The 6,080-nt window shown below is 43.7% G+C and overlaps 1 pseudogene; it reads left to right on the forward strand.

The window, feature by feature from the left end:
• The first annotated feature begins 3,555 nt into the window (after positions 1–3,555).
• LOC139000889 (mRNA-capping enzyme pseudogene) lies at positions 3,556–5,695 on the forward strand (annotated as a pseudogene).
• The last annotated feature ends 385 nt before the right edge of the window (positions 5,696–6,080 follow it).

The raw sequence follows: 6,080 nt of genomic DNA on the forward strand, positions 1-6,080 counted from the left end.
TCCTGTCAACCCCTCACCCTCCCACTGGGCATCCAGCCAGATTCCTGAGAACAGTGCCTATTTCAGAGGCACTAGACTGTGCCTCATGAATAATTTCACCAGAAACCTTCCTGTGCATGGGAAGATTCTAAATCCTCTGGGCTATACCAGCTCTCAGATTTTTTATTTTTAATAAAAAATATGACATTTTTTAAGAGACAAATCAGGCTATGAGAGAATATATACAGTACAATTTTATTTGTTTAAAAACAACATTTGAAATGCTACAAAGAACAAAAGGTTAACCCTTCATACAATGTTAGAATGTTTGTATTCAGTACACATTGTGGAACTATGGAGCTAATAGCTACCGAATGTTTACTGCATGTGCCAGACCTGGAATTCAGTGCTTTGCATGCATTATTATGTCATTTAGTCCTTTCTGCAAACTGAGATTTTATGAAGAGCAAATTGAGGCTCAGAGGCTTTATGTAAATTGCCTGATAGTAGAGTTAAATAAAGGCAGGGCTGGAAGGCAAACCCAAGTGTTTCTAATAACAGAGATCTGACTTAAAACGTTAGGCTCTGCTGCCTCCAGGAGAGTAGAATTGTTAAAGCACACCCATTAGGACCAGCTAGATCAGTGGTTCTCAACCTTCCTAATGCTGTGACCCTTTAATACAGTTCCTCATGTTGTGGTGACCCCCAACCATAAAGTAATTTTCGTTGCTACTTTATAAATACAATTTTGCTACTGTTATTAATCATCGTGTAAATATCTGATATGCAGGATGTATTTTCATTGTTACAAATTGAATATAATTAAAGCATAGTGATTCATCACAATAAAAATATGTAATTACACATGTGTTTTCCGATGGTCTTCAGCAACCCCTGTGAAATGATAATGTCGTTCAAACCCCAATATGGTCATGACCCACAGGTTGAGAAATGCTGGGCTAGATGTTATGGTGAGTAACAAACATTCCCAAAGCTTCAGTGGCTTATACTAAGGAAGGTCTCTTTCTTCTTTTTTTAAAAATAATTTTGTCATTGCTTAAATTATTACTAAGAGTATTACATATGTCTCCGTTTTTTGCCCATTTCCTTGACAATGCCCTGGCCTCCCCTACCTCCCAGTGTCTTATGTCCGTTGGTTATGCTTATATGCATGCATACAAGTCCTTTGGTTGATCTCTTACCCCCCCCCCCCTTTTACCCCTCCCCCCCGGCCTTCCTGCTGTAGTTTAACAGTCTGTTCGAGGCAACTCTGCCTCTGTATCTATTATTGTTCAAAAGTTTATAATGGACTCTATTATCCATGAATGAGTGAGATCATGTGGTATTTTTCCTTCATTGACTGGCTTATTTCACTTAGCATAATGCTCTTCAGTTCCATCCATGCTGTTGCAAAAGGTAAGAGTTCCTTCTTTTTTACAGCAGCATAGTATTCCATCGTGCAGATGTACCCGAGGTTTCTAATCCATTCATCTACTGATGGGCACTTAGGCTGTTTCCAGATCTTAGCTATTATGAATTGTGCTGCTATGAACATATGGGTGCATATATCCTTTCTGGTTGGTGTTTTTGGTTTCTTGGGATATATTCCTAGAAGTGGGATCACAGGGTCAAACGGGAGTTGCATTTCCAGTTTTTTGAGAAAACTCCATACTGTCTTCCATAGTGGCTGCACCAGTCTGCATTCCCACCAGAAGTGCACAAGTGTTTCTTTTTCTCCATATCCTCTCCAGCACTTGTCATTTGTTGATTTGCTGATGATAGCCATTCTGACAGGTGTGAGATGGTACATCATTGTTGTTTTGATTTGCATCTCTCGAATGATTAGTGACTTTGAGCATGTTTTCATATGTCTCTTGGCTTTCTGAATGTCCTCTTTTAAAAGATGTCTATTTAGGTCCTTTGCCAATTTTTTGATTGGATTGTTTATCTTCCTTTTGTTAAGTTGTATGAGTTCCCTATAAATGTTGGAGAATAGGTGCTTATCAGATATAATGTTGGCAAATATATTCTTCGATGTAGTGGGCTTTCTTGTTGTTTTGTTGATGGTTTCCTTAGCTGTGCAGAAAATTTTTATTTTGATGTAGTCCCATTTGTTTATTTTCTCTTTAGTTTCCAATGCCCTAGGATCAGTATCGGTGAAGAAATTGCTTCGGCATATGTCTGAGATTTTGTTGCCTTTAGATTCTTCTCGTATTTTTAAGGTTTCCCATTGTATATTTAAGTCCTATATCTATTTTGAGTTTATTTTTGTGTATGGTGTAAGTTGGTGGTCTAGTTTCATTTTCTTGCATGTATCTGTCCAATTTTTCCAACACCATTTATTGAAGAGACTATCTTGACTCCATTGTATGTTCTTGCCTCCTTTGTCAAATATTAATTGAATGTATTGGTTGGGGATGATTTCTGGGCTCTCTATTCTATTCCATTGATCTATATGTCTGTTCTTGTGCCAGTACCAGGCAATTTTGAGAACAGTGGCTTTGTAATACAGCTTGATATCTGGCATTGAGATCCCACCTACTTTGTTCTTTCTCAGGATCGCTGCAGCTATTCGGGGTCTTTTTTTCTTCCAGATAAATTTTTGAAGAGTTGGTTCTAGGTCTGTGAAATATGCCCTTGGTATTTTAATGAGAAGTGCGTTGAATTTATAGATTGCTTTGGCAGTATAGACAATTTAATGATGTTGATTCTACCAATCATTTCAGCAGCGCTTGGCGGTGTGGGACTGAGGAGCAGAAGAATTCCTCCTAGATGGTGACGGCTCCCCCGGGAGCATCCAGGAGAGCGCCTGGTTCCAGGCCGACAGGCGAGTGCGCCCCCTCTCCCGAGCCCAAGCGCGCCTCAGGGACCAGAGACACTGGCGGGACCGACGTGGGCTCGGGCTCGGGTTGGGGCTCCAGCACCGAGTTGACTCTATGCAGGGCACAGCCTTCAGCCACGACCAGCACTGAGGTGAGAGCGTCTGCGGCCCAGGGCACCGGGGGGCCTTTCAGGCTGGGCGCCATCCCATCTTCAGAGGCCGCGGGCTCCTCAATTTGGCAGCGCTTGGCGGGCCGGGTTCCTCTGGAAGCCGGTTAACACTGGGGCGCAGCATGGGTGCTGATGCTGAGGAGTTGGCTGCCTAACATCCCAGTGGCGCTGCGGGCGGTGCTTCTGGAGAATGGCAGAGGGCGAGTGTCACTCACTGTCTGCAACTGGGGGTGGTGGGGGGCGGGCTTGGTGAAGCGTCTGGCACCCACACCTTTCGGGTTCAGGGGTCAAGTCCACCTGATCAGCAGCCTAGCCAGGTTCTAGCCAGGTACTCCAGTGGCCTCTATGTCCCGTGACCTGGTCTTGGCGAGATCTCTCCCCTAAACGCTTGCTTGGTGAACTCGGTCGCCGACCAAGACAACAAGCTTAGGGCTGAGAAGCTTGGTAGAGTAGACCGAGCTTTCTTTTATAGCCCCAGACCGTGGTGGGAGGATCCAAACCAGCCGCCCGCCCGCTCCACCAATCAGCCGCCCCCAGGAGTGAAAGCATCAACTGTTGGGCGTCAAGTTTCAGGTGCGGGCGAACATGCCCCAAGCTAGGCCCCGCACCGCATGCCTCTTCAGGTGGCATTCACCCAAAGGACCGAAAGGAAAGGTTCTGCTGAACGTGGCTGCGCCTGGCATTCATTCCTCCAAGGGAATGGGCCGGGCGAGGGTGGGGTGTGGATGTGGGTGGGTGGCGGACGCGGGTAGACCGGAGACGCAGACACACCGAATGAAGCTGGCCTTGGAGGTCATGGGAGGCTGAGGGGGAAGTTGATGTGTATAAACTGTGTATGGTTTTGTATATTAGCGAGCCCCTTGCTTGTCCTTCCCCACTCAGGTCAAGTCCGGGCACCGGGCTCTGGCTGCAGGAGGGTGGCTTGCATTGGCGCTTCTCGACCAGCACAGGGCGGGACTGCCCCGCCTGAGCTGGGTCATCTGGTTGACAACCGCCCCGCCACGCTCCCTCTCTGGATGGCTGGTCAAGCCCCCACCTAGAGACCAAGTCCGGGTCAGGCCACATGGGATTGCCTAAGCTTCTGTGCATTGAAAGGCTGGATTGATATCATTTCTAAGGAGGGTTTGTTTTTTTTTAAAGAGTTTATTTTTTTAAAGAAGATTTTTATAAGGAGGGTTATTTTTAAGCTTTTTGTTTGTTTGTTTGTTTGTTTGTTTGTTTTTTTCAACTCCCTCATTGGACACAGCACTCCGCCAGCTCTCCCTAGGTAAGCAGTGCAAGACGACGTCCTGGCCTAGCTCCATGCAATCACGGCCTTGCTGGTGCTTTACCTTGTGGTGACCATTGTGCCCTTTTGGTGGAGAAAATGGATTGGAGTATTGAAGCGGCAGTTGCCACTTTTGCTCAAGCAAGACCACCAGGAATTTATACGGGTGATTATTTGAAAGAACTTTTTCGTCGCTATGGTGATATAGAGGAAGCACCAGCCCCACCTGAATTGCCATATTGGTGTTTGGAGGATGATGAAGAGGAAGATGAGGAAAAGGATGGAAAGAAGGAACCAGAACCTGGGCCAAGCGCCTCCTTTGGCAAAAGGAGAAAAGAACGGTTAAAACTGGGTGCTATTTTCTTAGAAGGTGTAACAGTTAAAGGAGTAACTCAAGTAACAACTCAACCGAAGTTAGGAGAAGTACAGCGGAAGTGTCGTCAATTCTGTGTCTGGGAAAGGTCTGGATTCCCTGGAGCACAGCCTGTTTCCATGGACAAGCAAAATATTAAACTTTTAGAGCAGAATCCATATAAAGTAAGCTGGAAAGCAGATGGAACTCGGTATATGATGTTGATTGATGGCACAAATGAAGTTTTTATGATTGGTAGAGATAATTCAGTGTTCCATGTTTCAAATCTGGAATTCCCATTTTGTAAAGATCTCCATATACATTTATCAAATACTCTGTTGGATGGGGAAATGGTTATTGATAAAGTAAATGGACAAGCTATACCTAGATATTTGATTTATGACACAATTAAATTCAATGCATAGCCAGTTGGAGATTGTGATGTTAATGTTCATCTTCAGTGTATAGAATGAGAAATAATAAATCCTCGACATGAAAAAATGAAGACTGAGCTCATTGACAAAACACAGGAACCATTTAGTGTCAGAAATAAGCCATTTTTTGACATTTATACTTCAAGAAAGCTACTTGAAGGAAATTTTGCAAAAGAACTTAGCCATGAAATGGATGGACTTATTTTTCAGCCTACTGGAAAATACAAACCTGGTCGATGTGATGATATTTTAAAATGGAAGCCTCCCAGTCTGAATTCTGTGGATTTTCACCTAAAGATAACAAGAATGGGAGGAGAAGGGTTGCTTCCTCAGAATGTTGAACTTCTTTATGTTGGAGGTTATGAAAGACCCTTTGCACAAATCAAGGTGACAAAAGACCTAAAACAGTATGACAACAAAATTATAGAATGCAACTTTGAGAACAACAGCTGGGTCTTCATGAGACAGAGAACAGACAAAAGTTTTCCTAATGCCTACAACACTGCCATGGCTGTGTGCAACAGCATCTCAAACCCTGTCACCAAGGAGATTCTGTTTGAGTTCATTGACAGATGTGCAGCTTCTTGGGGACAGAAACGAAAGCATCATCTGGATCCTGACACGGAGCTCGTGCCTCCACCACCTCCCAAAAGACCGTGCCCTTTGACCTAAGTCCTGCCTCTGACTTCAGAATTGAGAGGAGAGATGAATGAGGAAAAAATGCTGTCGCCCCATTTGCAGCCAGAGAAATTCAACAAACAATGTGGCTTGATGTTGATACACATTTGAATTTTTTTTTTTTAGAAAAGTATTGTAGCCAGGCTGTAAATATTTGACTCATTTGTTTTCTTAGTGCTACAATAAATACATCATGGATTTAAACATTTTATTTATATTTGATGATCGATGTTCCTCTCTCATCGATGTTTCTTTTTTTTTCTTTTAAAGAATATTTCATTTTATTGATTTTAGAGAGAGACGAATGAAGAGGAGAGAGAGGGGGGAGAGAGAGAGAGAGAGAGAGACAGAGAGAGAGAAAAGAAAGAAAGAAAGAAAG

The sequence above is a fragment of the Myotis yumanensis genome, unplaced genomic scaffold (genome assembly GCF_028538775.1).
Source record: "Myotis yumanensis isolate MYYU_CA2020_CCGP unplaced genomic scaffold, mMyoYum1.0.hap1 SCAF_40, whole genome shotgun sequence".
Taxonomy (NCBI): domain Eukaryota; kingdom Metazoa; phylum Chordata; class Mammalia; order Chiroptera; family Vespertilionidae; genus Myotis; species Myotis yumanensis.